Source organism: Rissa tridactyla, chromosome 1, assembly GCF_028500815.1.
Source record: "Rissa tridactyla isolate bRisTri1 chromosome 1, bRisTri1.patW.cur.20221130, whole genome shotgun sequence".
NCBI lineage: Eukaryota > Metazoa > Chordata > Aves > Charadriiformes > Laridae > Rissa > Rissa tridactyla.
Genome location: NC_071466.1, coordinates 149,640,965 through 149,667,298, shown reverse-complemented (window position 1 = coordinate 149,667,298; position 26,334 = coordinate 149,640,965). Strand labels below are relative to the sequence as shown.

Genomic DNA, 26,334 nt, shown 5'->3' with positions numbered 1-26,334 from the left:
AGGTGAAAGCTGTCAGCTGAATCAGACCCTTATTTATCAACAATTAAGTCTTAAGACCAAGCAGTCTCCTCTTTGCCTGAAATGCTATTCAGCCCATAAGACGAAACATGGATGCGGCCCTGCGTTACAAAAGGCACGTGTTGGATGATCTGTGTGAGAGCTACGATATATTAGCAAGGGCTTTTAAGCTACAGAAAGGACACCGACAGGGATGCAGCCGGATGGATATTAGGAGCTTGGTAATAAATGCGATGCCTTGCCACATACCCAGCTTCAAACAGAGCGGCCTGTGCCACAAAAGCCGGTATTGCAGGTTTGCCTTGACCGAACTGTAGAGCAATTGGGGAACGAAATGTAAATTCTGGCAGCAGGGAAGTGGCTCGTCTTTGAAATGGCAGGGAATCATCCAGCCACCCGTGCCATCCCTCTCGTACTGAGCAGTACACGCGTTCGAGCGAGCAGCCCTGAGGAGGAGACCATCAGCAGGCGGCACGACAAGCGCGTGCTCCTCTCCTCAGAAGAAAATAATAGATAATTCCCAAGGCGGCTACTACCTAGTTCCTTAAAGCATACAAGAAAGCAGATAGTAGGTATAGAGCAAGTCGACACGGATTTTGTCTCTAAAAAAAAAAACCACCCCAGCATGAGTGCAAACAGCTACAACTGGGTATCTAGCTGGCCCTTGAGGACTTCAGCGAAGAGGCAATCTGCAGTGGCTTTTCTGCACAGCTAAGAGTCGTGCCACCAAAAAAAGTACATTTCATACAGCCCTGTGAAATTTCACAGGGTACAACTTTATCACAGTAGTGTTTGACTGTGGAGGAGATGAAAGTAAACTGGCTCCTGGTAAATAGATTTGTTAATTAAGTAATATAAATAAGTAAATAATAAGATGTATTTAATTTTTGGATACTTACATTTGGAAAAAAATGTAACCTTTAGCTCATTGCTACTACATGGCAGATGCTACCTGGTTAAACAGTATGCTATTATACCATGCTTCTGGGGAATACTGTACGTGAATATATAGCACGGAGCAGCCTTTTACTTTTCCCTCTAAACAAGTCTTCCCAGATGCAGTGAAGAACAGTAAGAAATTCCGCATGGCTTACAGCGGGCCATATTTCACCTCACTTACTTATTGAAAGGATTTCCAAAAAAGTTACCTCTCCCATTTGTAACCTGGGCTACATTAAGAAGAAATCTTGTAAGTAAAGATACTGGCAACGACAGATCATAGTAAACGCTTTAATAGTTTTACATTTTCTACACGCCAGCAGATTTTTTCATACAGAGATTCTAAATAAATAAATAAATTGGAATAAATTTCCATCTCCAATTGATAGCAAAGAGTATTTCAGCTTCTGTTATAATAGCTACAATATTACGGTTTCTCGGTTTATAATGCCTCTATAGGATTACCTACTAAGATGTACTACGTGAAAAATCGGGTTGCTAGCAATTTCAAAATGTGTTGCTGTCTATCGCATCCTTATTGGCTCAGCCATTACAGTTTCAAACCTTCACCAAGAACTGCAGCGATTAATAGAGATTACAAAACTCTGTTCAGTCAGCACTGTCTGGACCTTACCCCGTTCCCAGCCCTGCATTTCCAGGAACAAGATATCTGTGCACACCTGATAAAAATTAAACCAGATACTAGAATGTTACTCGCAACTACTCATGAAAATACAAATCCGAAAAAAAACCTTAGAACTTTACGCAGCACTAACACTGCTCATGCTATGAATTTGTCTCAGCGATACAAACATTACACCTGTATTCAGCAACAGATATTGACAAATATATCACTCATCTAGTTTCAAGTAAGAAACTAAAGATACAGAGTACCCGAACACCAATCAGCTTTTCTCCTTAAAGCATACCGTGGTGCGCAAAAGCCGATTTTTTAAAACAGTTGTAAGAGTCAAAGAACCTGGTTTGAAAAATTACACATTTCATCCTTAATGATCAGTACGGTCTAGACAAGATATTGAGAATTTCATTCATAATCCTCTTAGTCACACAGTGATGCCGCCTCTTCAAATATCCACGCAGCGTTGGGCTTGGCACACCCTGCCTAGAAATACGGAGCTTGGAGAAGGACGCGGGAGCCACGCGGGCTGATGCTGCTCACAGACACCCCCTGAGCTTCTTCAGGGAGACATTGCACCGCACGGCTCCTCCTGATGTGGGAAACCTGTCCCTTTCAGCGCGCTCTCCACCTTCACCTCCATTTCTCTACGTGGGAAGGGAAAGAAGAGTTTTCCTCTTTCCTCTCCTGCCAAATCCCCCCGCCCAGGCCCAACTTGTGAAGACTGAAAAGTTGAAATCAGAGTTTCCTGCGGTCTGAGCACTCCCAGTGAGGAGGGACACGTTTGCGTGCAGGTTTGCAGAGCATGGCTCTTCACGTGCTCGCTGGTGCACAGCTTTTACTGCTTGTTACGTTAAATGGTGAAGGTCTGAATACTTACTCTGTGTCTGCAGCTAATTTGCAGATACTGCGTGTTTATAATCCAAAGTCCCAAGTGGGCGTTCAAATGAGTGCCAGATCTTAATAACTGTATTTTAACTCTATTAAGTATTTTCAAGGAAGATAACAAGATATTGTCAGCTATTAAGCAGGGGCATTCCCCCGCTAAATTCTCTGATTAAACACATGCAGGAAAAACAATGCACTTAAAGGAAAAAAAGAGCATGTATTGACTCCTTCTGTCAGACATATTTTCTTAACAGAAGCCAACATCAATCAGTCTCTTCACTCAATGGGCGATACTCACCATCTCCATGTGGAACACATTAATGAGTCTCCATTAAAAAAAAAAAAAAAGTCATCTGTATTTATGAGATACACAGCAATAGCAGGCTCTGGTATACAGAGTGCTGCTTTCTATATGTTAAGGAAAAGCTAAGAGGCTCTTTTCTCTTACCATATGACGACAGACACTTCATTTCAAAGACACGGTGCTAGCTTCAACTGACAGAAAATGCAAGCTCACAAAGCCAGTCTGGGTGTTCTGTTGTTTTGTTGGTTTGTTTTTTTTTTTCCTCTCCCCTTCTCTATGCTTCTGCCAGCACTGAATTTAGTGTTTAATTAAAGTTCTGGCTTGGCACTTGCACTAGGAATGCAGCAGGGATGCAGCTGCAGTGGTGAGCAGCGATGGCAAAAGCAACGGCAAAAGTGAGACGGAGAAGCTTATAGCAGAGAAACACGGGTGGACTTCACCCACTGAGTGAGGTCTCCTGCTGTGGGTGATGCGAGATGCTGAGACATTTAGCTGACCACCGACAAAGGGTAGTATCTGTGGCTGGAGACCTCGACTGATCCTAGTCCCTCCTACTACCATAACAAAAAAAAAAAAAAAAAAAAGTTTTGCAGTGGCAAAGGAGGCTGTACCACTGTTCCACTCCTCCAAGGAAGGCTTTATTTCCTAAAGTGAAATGATATAATGAAAATGACATACTTGAGTAAACACGTAGTACTCTGGTGAATAAGCTCCTGCTGGTAAGAAATGCTTCTCCACAGAGCCATATACACACCCCAGCACAAGCCCAGTCCTCCCACAAAAGTCTTGGTGAGGAAAAAACTAGGGAGAAGGAAAACATGAGAAGTTACCTGTGGATAAGACCAATGGACTGCAGGCCAAGAATCAGCTGGTTTCCACATCCAGTATGTAATTTACTGAGAACATTACTACGGACCAAAGCTTTTACATGGAATTATGAGAACAATTAATACAATCAGCAAATGACCATTTGTTGCTCTCAAACAGTGCCTTAAATGCAGCTTGCAAAACAGCCTCAGCAGACACGTTTCATCCTCCTCTAGTTACAAATGAAAATAAGAAGTGATGCATGGCGGGGGGGAAGCAGTGTTGTCTCCTTTTGCTGATTTGAATAAACCACGTCTTTTCCCCTTCAGCTCATCCTCTGAAGAACATTAATCTGCCCCAACGCTACAACCAAAAAACGTAGAGAGCTGGTGATGAGGTTCATCAAAGGGTCAGGATTAAAAAACAAACAGTGAGCACCGCATATGGTTTCTGGGAAGCTTACTGTGGGTCATCCCCTAATTTCAGCCTACATCTGAACACCTATCTGCATGTCAGTGCAGAAGTACTTCTTGTGGTCACTTTGCTCTCCTCTCAGCAGGCTAAATCACGGCTCTACAGATGGAACTGCAAAGGTACTCCAGAATTCATCCAAGTACGCTTCGTTTTGATTTTTTCTTCTTGGCAAACAGCACCCAGATACTGCTCTGGTGTAATCAGGTCTCCTGACAACGTGAAACTCGCGCTTTAAAGAGCCCACTGACAGATGGATTCAATTTAAAGCATGACTATGAACAGCTGCTGCTGATCACTGGCTTGTAAAGTGAACTCATTCATCACAAAATATTTCAAAAGACTGAACTGAAATGGAACAAATGAATTTGAAGAAGAACGGGAGGTGCAGCGTTAGCCTTGGAGAATGTGTCAGTTGTAAAAAGCACAGCTATGGTACTGCTATTAATTTATTCCTGTAAATGCTGGCTCCACTCTATTAGCGGCATTCTCCAGATTCTCAAAAATCCAGGAGGGGAGCCTGAATAAGGTATTAGAAGACGTAATTAAATACTCCTTACTGAAGGTGATTTTAACTGAGTGAGCCACGAAAGGGAGCTGACAGCATGTTTAAATTGTGCTGGGGAAAACTTCAAGATGACAAGCCTCAAAAAACTGCCGGAGGGGGAGGAGGTTATTTCCCCAACTGCTCCAACTCAGCAAGAATTCCCAGCAATCGTGCAAGGGGGCCACGCACTCTGCCTTTGCCACCTTCACTTTAAATACTGCGAGAGGCCTTACTGCTTTTAAAACATTTTCATCTTCCCCTTTGATCCTTCAGTACGGTTGCGGTCAAGAACAAGACAACCTTCAAAGTACGTAGCCTCCCAAATGAAGCCACCAATTATGATGGTCTCTGAAGAGGTGGGGACCTGACACAGAACTGAGTAATTCACCTTTTTTTTTTTTTTCCTTTTTTTTAAAGTTCAGGAATTATGCAGCAAAAGTAGACATTCTAAACTTCACTGTATTTGTCATGGCCACCGGATCATCTCCAAGTGACTCAGTTCTCAGTTTTTCCCAGAGTTCTTCCTACAAGTTAAGTACAGGGCAGCTTCGCAGACATTGGGATCGAGGGTAATATGCGGGGAAGAAGATTCTCCATGAGCTGCCTCGGGTGGTAATTCATTTTTGCCACCCTTTGCTAGGGTTTTCTAACAGGGGGGGAACCAATAAAGTTTGAAAGACTTTCTTGAAGGCAATTCTTTACCTAGAAGTGATATTTATAACATCTTCAGACAACCGTACCATCAAACTATACTTGTACCAGTGCAACTTCATAAAGAAAGCACGTCTCACATAGAATATTCATATTTCTAATTCTAATTCAATTCTATTTCTAATTCAATTCTAATTCTAATTCTAATTCAAAATTCTAATTTTCAAGCAGTCACTTTTGTATTGAATATGTAGTTGTTAACATCAGATTTTTGTATCTTAGTATGAAAAACATACTTATCTATTTTGAGCTGCATTAAATTTAATAAGAATTTGTTGTAATATTTATTGATAAATGGAGAATAAAAAGAAACAATACTAACCCACAGATGGTACACAGGTTTTTTTTCCTCAGTATAGAAAAATGTAATCTTTGTAATGGCAGAGAAAAAAAAAAAAGAAAACCCTCTCAAATAACAGCATTTCCCTCTTTCCTTCTACAGACAACCCTTGTCAGTCTATTTCTCTACCTACTATCTTTCCTCAAGCCCAGGTAACAAGACAAAGCTCAGGTGTCATAAGCTTGTGTGAATGAGGCGTATCAGCTACCCTGCAACTCCCCTTCCATGCAATGGAAAAAAGCCACCGCTTTGCCATCACCCGGTCTCCTGCTACCTGGTATGAAAGCAACATGAGGAAGCGATCAGCAGATTAACACCACGTCAATAACTAGGCTCTGAGACAACACTTTTGTTATTTAACCCATTTTGGGGAGCAGCTGACCACTGCCAGCGTACGCGTTCTGACGCGGGGGTGAAAAGCCGTGGGCTCAGCAGCATCGTTCTACGCACAAGAACGAAGGCACCCGCACGCTCTTGCTCACACACCCTCCACAAAGGTTATTCATCACCACAGCAACCTCGCAAAACAAAGGTGGAAGCCAATTCAAACAGCCCCGTTCCTCTGATGACAGAGGACGAACGGTGCCCTCCACCTGCACCCTTCAGGGGGCTTTGTTGGCTCGGATTTGTTTTTATGTCATTGGATCTCATTTACTAACTTAATTTTCAGCAGCCCAGCATGCGTGCCCTGAGCAGAGAACGCCCGTACTTAGGCATTAAACAAACAAAAAAAAAAATCTTCTATAGCCCCAGTTAAAAGGACAAAGAAGAACTGGCTGATGTACAATTCTTAGTTGCCACATGGCTGAGCAAATGCCATACTCCATTACACGTACTCACCGTCACCCCACCTTCCCCGCACCCTCCCCTACGTAGCAGGAATAGCTGCTGTAGAATAAACACCCCGCCTAAAACAAGAAAAACCCCAACCTGTTTAACTACCATTTCTTCCTTCCTCCCCCCTCACCGCTCCTTTTCTTCACATCCTCTTTCACTCTGCCGGAGCTTAATGATTTTGGATACGTTAAGAAAATCCAACCGGGACAGTAAAATAATTGTAAACTCAGCACAAATGAAATGCAGAGCGTCCCTTCGCTCCCCGAATCTCGAAAGAACAAACTCCAGCCCTTCCGTGAGTCATTTCAGGAAAGAGATCATGAACATTTCTCAACCTTTTCGACGACAAGGCAGGAGGAAAAAACCACTGCCTGCAATGACAAGCTGTCAACACTCGGCGAGCAACGTGGCTCTTATTCGTGACACTGATCCTTCGCCTGCAGAGCCGGGCACGTGGGCAACAGCAGCCACACCACATGCAAGGACAATACTCAAAAAGCCCAGATTTCTCTCCTTCTCCAAAGGCAAAAACCCCCATCTGAGCAGCCAGGTCTTGAATACCTTGATGTGCGAATGCTCTCCCTGTCTGCAGAATTTAAAAGAGGGTAACCATGTTTTTTGAAATACAGGATTAAGAAAAGCCAATGGTTCCTAGGAATTTTATGTTTTAAAATGCAAAACACAGGTGATTGGAACGGATAACAGTAAGTCTCAGAGGCTGTCCCATTTACTCCCATCGAGAAGTTAAATTTTGCCACTGTAAAACCACCAGAAATGTCCATCTAGCTGCAGTGACTCCATGGATCTAAGCAAAACGTGTGCTAACAAAAGGGTGTTTTGATTTAAATCAACTGCTTAAGCTAATATTTTCTTAAGTTTCAAAACGCTCATTGATAGCTGGTGGTTGCTCTATTGCAGGCTTATGATGGTCTGCAGTTTCTGTCAGTGTGCTTCAGCACCTCAGCAACGTAAACAAACACCTGGGGCAGGAGGTTCGTTTACCTGATTCTGTGATATTTACATTAGCTAATCACTTTGACGTAATACTGCTCTGACAGCAGAGGATGCCTGTAATTAAGAAGAACTAAAAATGCAAAAAACCACCAGTCAATAAACAAAAAAAACGTATCAGAAAATTCAGCCGACAGACGAAGATTAAACCTGCAGTTTCAAAAGAGCACGCTGCGTTTTGCAGGTAGCAAAAAGCAACTGAATGGGATTGAAAGCAAAGTGCAAAACACCGTCTAACCCCAAGTGCAGGACATTCCATGTACGCTGCGCTTGAAGCTCTACACTCTATTACTACAGCGCTCTCAGAAAGAGAAAAAGCTGCATTTGAGCTCACACATGTTTCTTAAGTGCAGCCATAGGCAAAGCCACGAAATCGGACGTATCCGCAGCACAAGGTGATTTACGTCACGGTGTAATCACTACTTGACGCAATAAGCAGGCGTTGGCTGCCTCGATCTTTATTTGTGCAGTGCATTTTTGAGGTACTTTCCTGGTGATCTTGGTTTTCGAAAGGAGTCTCCCCACACAGAGACGCTTTCCCACCCACGCTACAGGGGAGCAAAGGTTCTTGCCTTCTCCCCCATGCCGGCATTCAAGCTCATGAGTCAGACAGAGACCACAGATATGACAGACAGCAACTAGTCTTAAATTTGAGGCCTTCCTGACCAAGGCATCGATATGCTTCCAATGTAAGAGAATAATTTCATCTACGCGAAATTATTAGGCTTCTAGAAAAATCTGTGATCTCTGACTTCTAATAATCGAAAATACTTACCGGGGGAAAAAAAAACATTCACCTACCCAAACAATATTGATCTTAAACAAAAAACATCGCTGCAACTACTACCTTGCTTTCTCTATTTCCACACACCCAGAAAATCAACTGCAACAATTTTAAAACCTTTCTCCTCCACAGCTGCCGGTGTTAGCGCTGAAGTTGTTATATTATTTAAGCACTGGGGTTCAGAGTTCTCGAGCAGCGTAAAGGAACTGCGTCTACCTTCAGCAGTTCCCGAGATAGCAGCTGTTACGCTTGAACTGAAGCGGGGAGAAGACCGGTAATGAGAATGAGGGGAACTTAAGGACAGGTATCGTCCAACTGGCAAAAACACAACGCATACTTGACAAAAGCATAAAAATTGCTTTTCCAAACTTTCCATTAATTAAAACATACCGGTTTTGGCCTGGTTTAATAGACTACTGGACCTTGAAATCACGTACCCAGGTTCCCTGTTCTGCCTTTGCCTCCTGCAGCATAAAGCCAGAATTGCCCTCATAATTTTTCGGGCCACAGTAGTTTTCCAACTCTGCTGCTAATCAAGTTAGCACGTACAGCTCTGTACGGCACTGACCTCTGGGGTTTTGTCCCGATGTTCTGATGAGCACTCTTAACAACGTGGTACAAACCTGAAAGAGTTGGAGAAGAGCCCGGGATGCGTATTGCCCTTCCCGCACCCATCCTTACCAGGCAACACACCTTATACCTTCTCCAGAAAATAACCTCAAGTGGTTCTGCTTAAAGCACCGATCTTCAACTCTGATATTCATAGGAATATTCAGTATCTGACAGTGAGCTGTATCGTGCCAATGCTTTAATGGGACTCTATCTGTGTACAGAGGGGCTGCTTCTCCCCAAATGTCACGGAGGTGTTCAGGTGATTAGCAACAGCTAAGGGCGCATATGTTGGCTTTAATAGGCTGCATCTCATCAATAATTCCTTGGTGCAACACTCCTGGGAAGACAGCAGTCAGCCCAGCATGGCAGTGTCTCAAATAAAGCAGGGTGTTAGGAGGTGCAAGGCAGCACTCCACACATTTGCTGTCAAAGCATCACAGCATTTCGGCTGTGATCAGGCGAATCAAGCAGATTGCCATTGTTTTATCAAGGAAAAAAAAAATCACAGATGGGAGAAACTGACTGGAAACCACCTTCCCCTTAAAAAAAAAAAAAATAAAAAAATTGCTAGCTATTATTTTTTGCAGAGAGGGTATATCTAGTATTGAACTGAAGACAGGATCACACTTTGGAGGGCAAAACAAGCATTCTCGTTTCTTTACCTAGCATCTACAAAAGTAAGCTGGGGATGAAGTTTGTCTGCACACAGCCACACAGAGATTTAAACAGGGGGAAAAAAAAAAAAAGCAAAACCCATGCACTTACATAAAAGGCTTTGGGAGTTTCATTTTCTATTCAGCTGGAAAGGGAGTGAGCAAGCACACACACACACACACACACACACACGCACGCACGCATTTTTAATCATCCTCATGCTGACAGCAGGCAGTCACTACTTCTGTTATCAGAACCCCACAGCTTGTATTTCCAGGCTACAAAGCGCTAAGGCAGAGGGTATATAAAACCTCCTCTGATTAAAAAGGCTCGGTGATATCGTCTGGTACAACACACCAACCGCTACAGATTCGAAGTTTGGCCTCACCAGGATGTTACTCATTCCGTGGAGGGAGGGGTAAAAATAATCCATAAACATACAAGCAAACAGTAAGGATTTCCTAAAATCAGCTGGTAACCTGGATTGCTCTCATTTTCTCTAAGCTCGTCAGTCACCCTCCGGGAAAAACAAGCAAGGCAGGCGAGTCTTCACATAAAGAAACTTACAGTTTGCAACAAGGTGCCAGTTGTTAAAGAGACAGAGAGAGACAGAAGCTGCGCTTAAGTACAACTCACCAGTGACCACTTATGCAAACGCCACGTGCCTGGGATTAAAACTTCAGCCCGGGTAGATGCTGTCCCTGCCACTGCTTGATTCAGCTCAAGTGGCTGGCATCTCTCCAGAGTCACCCAGAAGGCGGCCGCCCAACCGGACAAATCACTGAAAAAAAAAAAAAAATAGAAAGTTCAGCTTTGCAATTCCACTGCGCATTATACAATCAGTTAGACTTGCTAAGCGCTGACTTCTTAAAATGTGATTTCCCTTGCTGCATGAGAGGGAGAAGTACACTTCTGATTAGAGTTCATCCACTACTTTCAAACATGTGAACCTTCTAAATACCAGCAATATCAAAAAGAACTCCTCTGTACAGCTAGCAGGAACTTCATAGTCAGGATACCTAATAACCTCCACCCCAACCCCTGCTTTCAAGCACAGTTTGGGGCTGGATCCCTCCTCAAGGCTGGGGTGAGGAGTTTACAAAGCCACGGACCTGTGACTTAGCAGAGCCAAGAAGGCTGCAAATCCAAAGGGAACGAGAGCCTAACATGTTCGTAAATACATGTTGTAAAAGCTTGGTCAAGCACAAGGATGGAAGTATTGGTGAGAGCGGAGCCCCTTCCACACCTCGCATCCCTGTCCCTCTTGTAGCCCACCCCTGCTGCCCTCATAGCCCCTGGGCTCCTGGCACCCAGCCGAGGCTGAGGGGCAGCAGACCAGGGTTGGGCTCACAAGGCACCAGAAGCCACATGGCCCAAATGAGAGAGAGACACCCAGGACAAAACCTGTTTTTATTGAGAGAAAGTGGGGACAGCTCAAGAAACCTCCCCACAAACCAGTGGGGCTGGAGCCCATGGGGCACTTGGGAAAGGAGGATGCAGGAAAGAAAGAATAAGGTGAAAGCCAAGATGAAAAGCAGAGGAAGGAGACAGCAAAAGGTGCAACTTTTAAAATATTTTTTTGGAAGGCGACAATTATGGTATTCTCCCATTTTCTCCTCAAATTTTTGTCACCCCTTAATTTTGAATTTGACATTCGAGAATTCAGACAAGCTTAGTCCTTTTTTATTTCATTTCTTTAGTCATATCTAACACTTTGTTGTAACCTGGATGCACATAACAAGTCACTTCCAGCTTCGTAGCTGCACCATCCTTTAAATTTCACCAAACCTGCTCTATTTACAGTTGTATATTTTCTATGAGTTACTCTCTTTGAGACATCATTTTGACATTATCCTAATTCTGGGACTTCTACGAGAGGTCCTGTTCTCCCTCCCTTACAGGGGCAGCCCTGCAGTGATGTTTTCCATTTTACGATAAATCCAGTAAAACATAATTAAAAAGATACAGATCGATTTGATACAGCAACAGAACTAGCAAGAAGCGGTAACAAGTCAATCCAGTAACAAGGCCAAATGGTAACGGGTCAATTCAGTCAATCTGAATTGATCCGGTAGTTGCATATTAACATAAGAAGTAGTATATTGAGATACTTTATGTACTGAACTTTATCAAGTTGCTTACTAATATAGATTATAGTGGTGGTTTATCTGTTAATCACCCAATTCTGTCAAAAACTTAAAATTCTAATATTTTAAGGGGAGATAAGCAATTAACAGTTTGCTGACCAGGAAACTCATGTTGAAGAAAGGAAAACACATGGGCACAACGCATGAAGGCAGCACGGGCTGCCTTCTATCCATACCTCATTTTCCAGCCGCAAGCCTTTCCCAGCTCACTACCCCTCCGTGCCCATTTGCTCCTTTGCAAAACACGGATAAAGGCGACAGTCGTCTTAATAAAATCCAAGTGCAAGTGTGGAGGAGCACCCCAAGAGCCAGGTATGGTTAGTGGCACATCCAACGCTTGCCAGTACCTTGGGTCAGTGTGAGAGGGTTGCCATTGGTTTCAAAGGTCAAACATTGGAAAAGCAACAGACCAAAAAGGCTTCAGGAGCAATCAAAGTGAGACCTTTGTGTGCAGACCTCTATCTCTCAAAAGGGCAAGGGGGCAGACACAGCCACCTGAGGACAGGCCAAAGAGGAAAAGGGACATGCTCAAAAGTTACCTCTAAATAAAACAGGGTCGTCTATAGAGCTCTGAGACAAGAGAATAGGCTTCGCTGCATGCATACACATATACACACATATATAGAATCACAGAATCATAGAACGTGTTGGGTTGGAAGGGACCTTTAAAGGTCATCTGGTCCAACCCCCCTGCAGTAAGCAGGGACATCTTCAACTAGATCAGGTTGCTCAGAGCCTCCTCAAGCCTGGCCTTGAATGTCTCCAGGGATGGGGCCTCCACCACCTCCCTGCGCAACCTGTGCCAGTGAATCACCACCCTCATTGTAAAGAACTTCATCCTAATGTCTCATCTAAACCTACCCTGCTCTAGTTTAAAACCATTGCTCCTCCTCCTATCGCTACATGCCCTTGCAAACAGCCCCTCTCCATCTTTCCTGTAGGCCCCCTTCAGGTACTGGAAGGCTGCTATAAGGTCTCCCCAGGGCCTTCTCTTCTCCAGGCTGGACAACCCCAACTCTCCCAGCCTGTCTTCATAGGAGAGGTGCTCCAGCTCTCTCAACATCTTCGTGGTCCTCCTCTGGACCCACTCCAACAGGTCCGTGTCCTTCTTGTGCTGAGGGCTCCAGAGCTGGACACAGTGGGGTCTCACGAGAGCAGAGTAGAGGGGGAGAATCACCTCTCTGGATCTGCTGGCCACACTTCTTTTGATGCAGCCCAGGAAGCGATTGGCCTTCTGGCCAATCATATATATGTATGTATGTAAAAAAGAGGACTACACCCTTTTCTTTTCCAATAGTAACTGGTGATCTCGGCAGCCTCTTGCACAGAACTTAATTCTTCTCAGTAGTATGAAAGAACTACAGAATTCTGCTAAGAAAAGAAAATACCAAACAGGAGCACATTCATCGCTTCCAAGCCCCTTATCTCCCAAATTTGTGACAGGTTTTGGGATTCTCTTCTGAAAGCCAATGTAAAACAGAAAAGGAAAAAACAGATTTCACTGGTGAGTCTCAGAGCTCCTCCTTGCTAATGTGATTTTACTGTTTGCAGCCCTGGACATGAACAGAGTTAATGAATAATGACTGTGCAAACAAAATATCAGATAATGATGGGAGGGGGAGGGAAGGGTGAAATAAGTGCGTGGGTGGTTTGGATTGGATTTGGCATCAATTAGAAAAATTGATGCCCTTTTAATTATAGGAAAAAGTCTTTGCTAGAAAGATAAGACAGACATGACAATCAAAACACTTTAGTCTTTGGATTTAAATGTATGGAAATGGAAAGTTCGCAAGGTTGGTGTTTTTCAGTGTCTTTTCTTTTCATAATAAAAAAATTTAGCTCTTTCTCAAAAATTACATCTGAATGTGTGCGTAAACCTTCAGCTCACTTCAAAGCTGTTACAGCAGAGATTTGTTCTGCTTTTATCATTCTCTGGGAATATTACGTACTACAAGTAGGACTGCCACCTAGAAGGTACAAGATATCCTTCATTTCCCTTCTAGTGAGAGCCTAAGTCAGTAGGAGATACAGCCACTTGAAGAATCAGTCCAATAACCTATCACTTAAGATCCTCCCCTAATTGGTTCCACTGGATACTTTATCAAAAGAGGGCACTAGAGATTGCTCCCTGTTTGATTAAGGTTGCACAGCGGACGTTTCTTTCCCTGATTTTATTCGTAATTCCAGCAGCTCATGCCAGATTCTCACATGTGAGAAATGCCCAACGTAGGCACAGGAAGTGCATTGTCCTCAATACTCCTTTAGTAACCCAGAGTAGCTTAATAATATTCTTTAAAAAAAAAAAAAAAAAAAGATATCTCTGCAGAACTCCTACACATTTCCTCAACTACCCATTAAAGAAAAAAACCCCACAGTTCTGGATGTTTTACTGCTATTCTGTATTTCTACAGCTCTTTTTCAGTAACATCAATAATCACCCATATTTACGTGATCATTTCTACAATGAGATATAACTGCTTCTGAATAAGTGCTATTTTGTAAACAACATTTACTATCCTACAATTTATAATCACAATTTCTATTATTCAGTATCTTTCATCAACGGAGCTCAAATAGTGTTTAGAAGATTTAATCGTATTGCCCAACTACCTCTGCAGATGTGACTTACAAAGTGAAAGCACAATTACACAAGGCAGAATTTATCCAGGAAATAGGAACTGCGATACTTAATCTTGCAAAATAACCGAGAGATAATTTAAAGTAAGGTGTCTACAAAGAATGGTGTCTGTGCCAAGAGACTGTTTGTATTGGTTTTGCAAAGAGGGGACAGAATGTTCTCTTCCGAAGAGCCACAAAACAAACTTCCTGAACCAATGTGAGTTTTCTTTTTGCTTGTATTTAATCCAAGTAAGTGCGGCCTGGCCAGACTTACTTAATAAGAAAAAAATAAAAATGAAGTTTCAATTAATTTGGCATAGCTTTGTCTTGAAAAAGCACAGTCACACCCTTCAAAGTGAGTGGAGCTGGGCACCTGAACAGATCTAGAACCACTAGGGTGGAGAAGGGGGGAGTTTGGACTATTTTTTTTTTAAACCTTTTCCCCATAGCATTCTAAGCAGCTGTAATCAACTCTTTTTTTTCTTTTTTTTCTTTTTTTTTTTAAATAGTACTCTCTTGATGCACAACAGCAGGGTTTAAGAATGTGGAGATAAGAGATGCAGCATGTTGAGATGGTAAAGAAGTACAAGAAAAAGAACTTGAAGTCATCAAACACCAGTTTATTTCACATAACATTTTGTTCCTAAATCAGTCATATATCTTCTAGCAAAAAAAAAATAAATAAATAAAACAAAACACACAAAAAAACAAAACTAAAACTAAACCAACTTCGGCTCAGCTTTTTCAGCTGATGGGTGAGTCCACAGGGAAAAGCTTCTTTGCAAGGCAAAGAGAAAAGCATTACTGGTAAGGTCAAAAGAGACAACATATTGTTTAGTGTGATGTTTTGTAAACCCTGTTTAGAAATAGTAATGGATTTAAAATTCAAAAAAAATAAATTAAATACACTTTCTACCCTACATGCAGACACTGAGCCCCCAAAAAACCACACGGATGTCTAACTCTCCAATAGTTCTGTTTACATTTGTGAGTTTCTTGACTAACAGAAATCCTCCTTTCACAAAACATACAATGCAAAGCTACTTCCAGAACCACTAGAAGTGCAGTTTTTCCCAAGAATGTACCAACAGGCATATTTGTCATATTTGCCGCACAAATGCCCATCTCTTCTCACAGTCGCATGGGTTAGGATGCTGCATCATTTTGCCTAAAATGTGCAGAATGCCAAAAGGGGCAGACACCTCCACACAACTCATATACAAGTCAGACACTCCTTAAAAGATTATATTCAACAATATCATTTCAAAATGCTGCACTACAATCCCACTGTAGAAGAGTAATCCTAAACGGACCGAAAAACTCAGAACTGGGAAGGATATAAAAAAAAAAAAAAAGACAGAAACCTGATGGAAAGACAATAGAAGTGCAAAATGTACTTCATGTTACTTATGCTGATACAAAGTTTCCTAAATCTCAGTCAGATGTCTAAACGTTGTCCATCCTCATTGCCACATTCAAAACCACTATCATTTTTCTTGTTATTATTATTGCTGCCCTTTCGATGTTTATACCTTCCTTGGTTCCGTACAGTAATGCCAGACTTGGTTTATTAACAGCTGTTAGATTATTTCAGTGGCTACTTACTTGTGACTGTCTCCTTGTTTACTTTTGCCTTTTTCCCAGCTTTGACTCTGGCGGGGTGAACAATGAAATCCGTTTTACTTTTAGGTTCCTCCTGCCACAATGTTTAGGTTTCAAGCTCTCCAAGGATCAGGTTTATTTAATTGAAAACCAATCGGTACCATTTTTATTTTGTTTCATTTTGAAGTAGGAAAGAAATTAATTAGTCTCAGGTTTTATAAAAGTTGTTTTTATACATTCAACTTGGATCCACTTTTAAACTTGAGCACATAGAAGTCACGCTGGCAAATATAGACGTATATAAACCCTTCGTCTCCCTAACAGAGGCATATCTTGGTAGTATTCCTAAAATTATTCTTTTTAACTTGAAGTAAAGAGAGATTATTAATAAAAGACTAACATGGTTAAGTTTCTGCCTTTCTGAAGTCAACAGACGCTTGGTCGTACATTTCAACAGACCCAGGATTTCTTGTTGGTGCTACAGAAAACAAATCTGTCTCTTTAGATACACGCATGCAGTAAGCAAAAAAAACTGAGAGCAGCATATTATTCAGGAAGATTAGATTACTGTCTTCAAATACCGTTACAGACTTTAAAAGGACGTGCATGGAGGGTATTGCAGTGGGGAACAGACACATGGACATTAGCAGCTCAAACATAAATTCCCCGCCCACTCCCACGAAGGGAGATCGTAGGACTGTGAACGCTCTTAAAAACTACATCGACTCTCAGACCTTTGACAAGGACTGATGGAGCTTAAAGGATGCGCACGAAGCATTACGTGTGGCATCAGGAAAAGCAGTAAGAAAAATAATTTGGTTGTTTTCGGAAAGGAGCAGCAGGCATGAGAAAGGGAAGGTATCTTTCTAGTCACTCTGAAGGGTGTTCAGAGCAGAGCTCTCAGCCCTTGATTCCCAGACTCACCACGTTCTATGTGACTTGAAGAATTTTAACTACCGACTTCCAGATACTATGTTGGGGCAAAAACACCCATCATATCCCTGTTCAGCATGCAGATAAGTTTGCATTCCCCCTGCACCAACCAAAGATATTTCACTTATTTCATTTTCTTTCATCCTACTGCTGGTTTAGAAGGGGATGTTCTTTGCCACAGGTGCTCAGAGCAGCAAAAACCAGACTGTGAATAGTAACTGTGCTAGTTCTTCTAGCTGACCTTTTTTGCTCAATCTTGCTGTTCAGCAAAGGGGAAAAAAAAACCAAAAAAACCCAAACAATCCAGATGACATTCCACAGAAATAAGGAATCAAAGAGGATAGAATCATAGAATCACAGAATCGCCTAGGTTGGAAGGGCCCCTTTCAAATCATCTAGTCCAACCATTAACCTAACTCTGACAAAACCCATCACTAAACCATATCTCTAAGCACTATGTCTACCCGTCTTTTAAATACTTCCAGGGATGGTGCCTCAAGAACTTTCCTGGGCAGCCTGTTCCAACGCTTGATAACCCTTTCAGTGTAAAAATTTTTCCTAATATCCAGTCTAAACCACCTCTGGAGCAACTTGAGACCGTTTCCTCTTGTCCTACCACCTGTTACTTGGGAGAAGAGACCGACCCCCACCTCTCTACAACCTCCTTTCAGGTAGTTGTAGAGAGCATGGACCAGGGTAAAACAACATCCATCCTTCACATATCTCAGCACTAAAGTCTACTAAAACGTCCCCTGTTCTCAGTAGCAAAGAAAAATAACTTTCCCAGTTTCCCAGCTGCTTGCTATTAAGTCCTTCCTTTGCTAGCCCTGTTGTAAAATGAGAGCCGAAATAGTCCAGGAAACTGTCCCACTGTAGCCTGAAAAGTCAGGTTCCTCTTGTTTTTTCAGAAAGGCAGCATGCACTATGCAAAACGCCCAGTATTCGTACTGAAATTTAGCAAATAAAGAAACTTGTTTAGAAAATTTGCTAATTTATGATAGCTCATTTGTCTTGTCAGACTTGTAGAGACGTGGAGGAAGGAAGCCAGAAAAAAGGGAATCCCTTCACAAGGAGAAGGATGGAGAAGAAGCACAAAGAAGCACTCAGTAACTAGATAGTTAAGAAGAAAACTCATGGCCAAAAGATGAATGACTGAACATTTAGTTCAGACTGGTATAAATTTAAAACTGTGCAGTTATTAGTCCTTCCTGAACCTGACCCTTCCTAGCTCTGTTACCACACTACAGAACTGCGTCATCAGGAAGATCTTGAACCTTTTCTGTTTATCAAGGAAAACACAAAAATCAGGCAGCCTTTTGAAAACACTTCTACAAAGAACAGCACAGGGGTTTCCACGTCAACACACCTACAGAATTCCACCACATTATGGCCACTATGGTAATAAAAGTTATTTTAAGCATAGCCTGTAGCAATAAATCAATTTTAGTGCCAATAATCTTCTCTTTGTAGCTGAGGAGCAGGGGGAGTTTCCCCATCATGACGCAATCAGAAGTTGCTTCCAAGCTATATCAAAACTTGGATTCATGAATTTTTTATTGCAGGAGAAGAGAGAACATACTACAGACATGGCCTCTGAAACACTAAAAACTTCTATCAAGCTCATATAATTTTTTTCCCCCCACACTCAAGCACATCAAGTCACATTGTTTAAACTCAGCAATAAAACCAGATACTCTTCATCAGTGTGTGCTATCCTTTCTCTGGGAATCACAAATAGGCACAGTATCAAGACATCTGGATGCCACAATTTTCAGTTTGCCTCCCCATTTTCTTAAGTATCATTTCTTACCTATGCCCTTACATTTATTGCTGATTAGAATCACTGATGCTAGAGCTCATCTAGTCCACTAGGGTCAAAGCATTGAACCGTAAGTGATGTTTTCCAGTCTCTTCTGATATTGCCCATGAAGGTAATAAAGCTTCTGCTGTAACTCAAAGCAACCTGTGATGCCACTAATGGCCTTTTTTCTTCTACTCCATTGTTGGTACTGACCACATTCTTTGAACTCATTATTATTTTCTGTATGACCTCTACTTCATGAATGACTGGTTTATCAGAATTTAATGTGCTTCATTGTATCGCCTTCCAAGTTAAATCATCTTAAAAATCAATGCAACTATGAAACACAAGTTTTGTAATAACTTTTACTAGTCTAGTAATGCAGTTGGGGGGAAAAAAAAGAAAGAAAAAACAAACCTTTTTTTCAGGCTAGCTATCAGGTCTAAGGGAAAAAGCAACATGTTATTTTGTTAAAAGAAGAATCGGGAACCTTATAGTTTGCCTACTCTGCAACAAGGACAAGGTGGCAACTTTCTTGGGGCCACTCTATTCCTTCAAAAGAAACTGCAATGCTCCCAATAGAGTATAACTACTAATTCCTACAAAAAACAGATTCAAAAACCAAACCATATTTTTATAGTACTTATCACTACCACTTTACTTCTGTTGTTAGTTCCCACTGCGCTAACACACACCACCAGGAGCAATCCAGTCTGGAGCAGGACTCTGGCCAGGACAGAGTTCATAGAATCATAGAATGTGTTGGGTTGGAAGGGACCTTTAAAGGTCATCTAGTCCAACCCCCCTGCAGTAAGCAGGGACATCTTCAACCACATCAGGTTGCTCAGAGCCTCCTCAAGCCTGGCCTTGAATGTCTCCAGGGATGGGGCCTCCACCACCCCTCTGGGCAACCTGTGCCAGTGCCTCACCACCCTCACTGTAAAGAACTTCTTCCTCATGTCTAATCTAAACCTACCCTGCTCTAGTTTAAAACCATTGCCCCTCGTCCTATTGCCACATGCCCTTGCAAAGTTCTCAATACTCTGAAAGGCAGGGATTTCTGGAGACCTTAGGGCTAAATATTCTCCTCAGATCCCACAAAAGAATAAAAAATATGACAGTTCCTTTGCTGTAAGACAAGGTCCCCTAGTTCCATTTCCTGTAGGTGACGACTGGTACTAATGATGGCCAAGTACTCATAAGGAGCCCTACAATGGACAACTAAAAGTAATATTACTTTAATCAATTTCTACCCAGCCTCTGCCAAGCCTGAGCCAGGAATCATCTTTCAAAACGTCCCACTTATTAAAAAAAAAAAAAAACAACAACAAAACCCACCACTTATAAATGTTTTCTTGCTAATGTTTCTTTTATTGAAGCCTATTAAAAGGTAATGTTTTCAGTAATGTCTTACAGTAATGCCCTTCTACAAGTTAAGGGTGTACAAAAAGGAAATCCTCATGTTTAAATATTTAAAGTGTTACCTTCCAACATTTCTAAGCTTCTCTCTTCTTTTGTTTTATAATTTCAGAACAAGAGTGTTTGGCCTTGATCTGATCTCAGTTTCTTTTTGACTTTCTTATATCACCTCATCTGTGCTTTTGTTTGTCTTACTAATGAGGAGCTCATCCTGCAACGTGGCACATATAAGTACAGAAGTCTAATCAACATTCATTTTAGGCTAAGAGCCGGATTTACAGCACAAACAAAAAACCTAATCCTGGGCTAACTTATCATACATAAAAACAAACATGCAAAAAGCCCAACCTCCCTGCAAACTGAAAAAAACAAACCCAACAAACAAAAAACAACCCAAACCACCATAATTACATGCACGCTTTCCCCTGGCTCTATATTAACCTATCTGCACACCCCTTGTATTTCCACAATATTCTTGCTTGGCAATTATGACCAAAACACAGTAACCTAAAGCAACGTGACTAGACAAATTCAAAGCCACGCAGCCAGAATAAGGACATTAATGATCTACGCCGCCAAAAGGGACTTTTGTGCATCCCATCCAGAAGCAAAAAACATGAAAGCTAGAGGAAAGCCAGCCCATTAAGTTTCCCAAGAACGCTTAAAAATTTGTCTTGCCAATATCAACACAGTATTTTAATTGTGTTTGGTTTTGTTCACTGCATAAAGTCATGTATTATCATTACCAATGCTTAACACACTCGAACATAAAATCCCTCTGAATAAACAATTCCTAATCCAATTTTTCATCATTTTAATCTTACCACCAGAATTCTACTGAGGAAAATAGATAAATAAAAACAGAAATCCACTCTAACCATTTAAAATAATGATCATCACCTTGTTGTTTTAATGATTCAAAGCTACTTTTAGACTCGCAATTGTGGCTATATCACATTCATGGTGCTGAATCAAAAAAACAAAACAAAACAAAATCCCAAATCGGTAAAGAAATTCAAGAAAGATGTGGATAAAACAGGGTTCACTGTAGGCTGAAAGAGGTTATGCCACATCTTTGCATGGAGCAATAAACTCAGGGCCACGATAAAAAAAACTTAAGATCGGAGGCTATAATGGAAAGGCTGACAACACGGGTAGCACAAAACACATCTCATACACCTATATTACCCAGCTTGGAACAAAAGGGGAAAGTTTTTGCTACGTTCAGAGCGGGTTTAATTCAAACCCATGAAGCTACCAGGCACAACCCTCTTCTTCTCTTTCACCATCTCTGTCCCCTTTCACAGAGCAGAAATCTGCCAATATATCACACAGGGCAGGACAATTCTGCAGCCTCAAGATCTGCAGAGGACAACAAACGTATCCTAAACTGAAGCTGCCTGTTAGGTAGTATGGGAACCAGATTTTTCTCCTAATAGAAGCAAGAACACAGCACAGCTGAAGTGGGTGAAGCTGCAACCAAGCTGGCAAGGGCCCAGTCTTAAACCCTTACTAAATACACAGGTTTGCCTGTGAATACAGAATGGCTGTGCATGTTGGAATTTTAATTAAATGTTAACAATGTCTGTATCATCGCAATATATTAGATTGTCAATTCAGAAGCCTGCCAAAAGCAAAGAGAGTGGCTGGGTGCTCAGTAAACCTCTGAACCTCCATGTCGGCAGAACACATTAAAGCAAAGAAAGTGGAAAATTTTGGTAATTCTCCCAGGAAGCTTCATTTTTTTGACACATTGCAAAAAACAGAGAAGAGAGACGACCCTTTTAAAACCTAATGAAGAAAGTAACAGTTACCAGCCTAACTGGAAGCTGACCTTTACCAACTGTTTGCAGGAGATATGATGAGGTGAGAAACTCTAGAAGCCTCTCCAGTGTGTCAGGTAACCCACTGCATTATTTACATAGCCCAAGCAGTGGTGTTTGTCTTCAACTTCAAAACAATTTGTGCACTCTCATTAGAGTTTAATAATAAATCCACTGTCTCCCTCTGTTTGCCAGGATGAAATAAAGCCTGCTAAAATAAAGGGAGGATGCACAGGGGAGACGCACAGGGAAAAGAAGACAGAGAACCCTTTCCACGCATCAAGATCATATTCAGGAGGAAACAGTTTCATTTCCCAGGAGGCTCAAAACACTGCTGTCAGTGCCATGCCGTGCCAAAAATCAACCCCAAACGTAAACCAGCTACTTCAGGTTGCCTAGCTAGGACACAGACCTATGAAATACATAAATTATATCAATGGATTACACCGAGCGTGCCCGGTGTGCAAAAACTTCCTGCAAGCTTCTAGGAATTTTTTTAAAACCAGATGAATGAAGAAATGGGCCAAGGAGAAGTAAATGACAGCTTTTAACTAAGGTGTTTCTAGAAGAAAGACCAAAGCTAATACTGTCTTTCACAGCTCTAGAGCATTGAAATCTCATTTAATGCAAAAAAAAAAAAAAAAAAAAAAAAAAAAAAAAAAAAAAAACAAAAAACATTGGCAATGTCTATTCGTGCACACATTTTCTTACAAGACATAAAAAGAAGAGATATGAAAGAACGCTAAAGATGCCCTTTGGAACCAGAAGTGGAGAGATGCCTTCTTGTTTTGAAAGAGGCCAATATTGGCCTGACGAAGACAAGTATTTAAAAAAAGTTTCTATTGGATTTAAATCAAAAGAGCAATTTTCCTCAGAAACAATCAATAAACCTAGAGACACAAAACTGATGTCTGTTTTGTCAAAATGCAGACATCCTCAGGAGGTTAAGTAATTCTGCATGGTCTCACACTTCTAATAATTCCTAGTGTAGGATTTAAATGGAATATTTACGTCAACTTAAGAATACATACATAACCCACACATGTAAGTGACTACCATCTTTATCGCTTTTAGCTTTGTCCCCTTCTAGCACATGGAAGGAAACATCCACTACAGGAATTCTGTTTCTCATATTACGGTTACTATTACAGTTGCAAAGCTGATCAAAACAATTTACAGGCTTAGATGACAAGACAGGCTTATCAAATGAGTTTTCAACCTACTGGTCTGAAAAATACTCTTCCCATGAAGACAAAAGCACAGTAGCCAGTGTATTACTGAAAGTCTATGTCGAGCCTAAAAATGATTACGTTAAAATGTATTTACAGAAAAGTGAATTTAAAAAGTATTTACATTTTTTACCAGAAAAAGTAACAGTCTGCTTGTCTAATAATACTTTCAAGCTTTAAACTCTACAATATTATGAACTTTTTTTCTTTTGGCTTCTCCTATCACATGCTGAGATTTAATTGAGATTAATTTGATTTACTGGCCCTCTAGGAACTGGACAAACATAACTAATACATGAGGCTGAAATTTCAATCTTTGATTAATGGACTTCAGGCAACTGCATGGGGACCCTCAAGTCCTTAAGAAAAGTTAATCTTCATGTAAGTGTTGTGGCTTGAAACTCTGGGCTCTTCAGTGAGAACATACCAAACTCTTTCTCCACCCAAAGGAAAACAAAGATGTGGCAATTCTCCGCATAGAATTAACAGAATAATAGCCAGTCGTACAGTGAAAAGGTTCTTTGTCTTGAAAGGCATAAATGCATCCTTCTGCATAAGAGATGATTGTGTTAACTGGAGCACTGCTTATTCTGTTACGCTAAATATTGCCTCAGGACTTAAGCAACCATGAGATGGCAAGCCTACGTGCCAATTTATTAAGTTACTTCAGAAGAATGATGCTCAGGCCAGGATGTTGAAGTTCTAAATCTTTCCTTATAGGAAATTAATGTAGACGCAGGATGACTTCAAGTACCGCAGCAAAATGAAGATAAAGTATTCAGTACTTCAGATAATGTGCACATTATCTTCTACTTGAGACTCAGGTAGCTGTTCCGCTGAGACATGACACATTCCACCTACAGTGTAAAAACACCTAAGCACTTGTCTGTAATAGCTTTAAGTTTTATCATTACAATATTCATAAATTAACCAGGCAAATATTTGCTTAGTAGCGACAGGGGGCCAGTGACTTCACAAGATCCCCCGATTTACCCTTGTGTAAGTAGCGAGATTAATATATTCCACGCTCTGTGGAGCAAACAACATTAGAACAAATTCTCTCAGGAAAAACTAGGCAGGAAGATGCTACATTTATAGAAATGGGAGTTTAAGTCACTTGGTTCATTTTTTTTTAACCACTCATTATTTATACCGATACCGGCAATGGTGGGATGGCTGCTGAGGAGACCGAGAAAAAAAGAGTTTTGACCACAGCGTTGTCAACACGCAGCTGGGAATTCAAATACCTCCTCCCCAGTCCTGCAGTGAGCAGCAATAGCACGGCAAAGCTTCGTCCCCAGAAATGCGACCGATTTACATGAAACTGCCAGAAATGAAGACTGCTTTCAGTGGGCAAAACCAAACACAGTGGGCACAAATGGATTAAAAAAAAAAAAAAAAAATGCTTATTACCAAGCTGCAAAAATACTGCAGCAACAGGAAAACGTGAATATTATGTTTAATCACCTGTCTTCCTGAGGGAAGTAAAAATGTTTTGCCTACAAGACTTACTAAGAGACATAACAATTCACAGAATTAAAAACATGACATATTTTTCAGACTAATTCTTTTCTAGGTACTTGAAGTGCATTTCTGTTTGCACTACAACCACACAATGCTGATAAAACAAAGAGCCTGTCAGCCCCGTAAATCATATTTTTAAGTTCCAGTGAGACATGATTATGTGTTATTCAGGTTACATGTGGATTCTCCTTGACAGTGTGAAAGCTGGCAGTCCTCTAGCCTGGCAAAGAAATAAAAACTTCCCTGTGTATCAATGCTTAGGCAGTTCCTAAAACAATCTAACTTTAGCTCGGCATATTGCTTTTTAGAAATCCGCAAATCCTTTGTGATTTGACAGTTTCCAGTATCATTTTCACTGGGAATCTCCTTGCAAAACCAGGTCTGAAAAATCACACCCCTCTGTCACAACCTGCCCAGCCCAACAGAGAACTTGCCCAAGCCACAAAGCCCGGCGCTTCCCAGAGCAAGCGCTGGGACACGGCAGCAGGTGCAGGAGCTCTCTGCTTAGCTTGTACCCAACCAGGAAGAAAAGTTTAATATTAAAGTGTCTGTACTTCTCATATTTCCCCTTTGTGAGCTGTTACAAACCCGATGTTTCATTCCATTATGTTCCAAGTTAAGCAAGACTAAAGAACGAGGAGGGGGTTGGGCAAATGTTTCCCACTAAATTTGCATGAGGGAAGGGAAATATCTAGTGCCTTACACAGTTATTCCCAATCAGTGTCCCGGGGGTATAAACTATACCTGTTCTACCTAACGAAATGGTTATTTGCATTCAAGTCAGGACTGAGATGTAAAGCATCAACAACAAAATTCTAATTATGTAAAATATTACCCCACTCTCAACTACCAAAGATCATAAGAGAGAAAAAAAAAGAACTGTGGACACGCACAATAACTCTCTCTCTTCCACCTCCAGGAAAGGCAGAAAGCTGGCTACGAGCTTTGTTCTTTGAAATACTTTCCATTTGCCTCCTCTTCAGGGACACTTACAGAGAAAACAAACTACCTATGGCTTCCAAGTAGGTAACAGAGCTGGTCTGCGAACATGTCTCAGCGTTAAGGCCTCAGGTCACCACCCTAAATTTCTTTGTATCTCTAGCCTTGAGCAAGTTCAACTTGTTTACCAAAACTGGCTCAAAAAAAAAAAAAAGGGGGCAAAACAAAAAAAAACCACCACACACCCCAAACCAAACCACAACAAAACAAAACAAAAATACCCCCAAAATCTGTAGACGAATATTTTCCAAGGGTAAAGAGGAACAGGCAATATGAAGTGAGAACTAGATTCCCCTCTGTGCTTCTGGGAGAAAAGAAAAAAAAAAAAAGGAAAAAAAAAAAGAAAAAGAAGAATCACCTCACGATATCCTAGCAAATGGAAGTTTTCAACCCCCTGACTTTGGAAAATGACCTCTTACTTATCGGAAAGTCATGGAAACCCCGCCATGAGCAGGGCTTAAGGGAAGTTTGGGATCAAGAAAGAGTCATCTGTTCTTTTATTTTTTTTACCCCGTAGATGCCACAGCCATCACTCAGTGCTGCAAACAAACTGATGAGAAGTAGGCAATAGGAAGCTACCAGCTGGAACTGAATAAATATTTACAGATGTCCCAACATACCTAGCAAAAAGCCTACAAAAGTTGAATGTAGCAAGCTGTGCGATCTGACCATGGTGAG

The 26,334-nt window shown here is 41.3% G+C and overlaps 1 protein-coding gene across 8 annotated transcripts in view; it reads right to left on the bottom strand.

Annotated features, from left to right (window-relative positions):
- The window catches only part of EPS8 (epidermal growth factor receptor pathway substrate 8), a 140,056-nt gene that overhangs the window by 92,415 nt on the left and 21,307 nt on the right, over positions 1-26,334 (bottom strand). For all 8 annotated transcript variants that reach the window (XM_054198223.1, XM_054198234.1, XM_054198213.1 and 5 more), the window contains exon 2: positions 10,197-10,341. The gene's annotated coding sequence lies outside the window, so the exon portion shown is untranslated. The remainder of the gene's footprint in view (positions 1-10,196; positions 10,342-26,334) is intronic.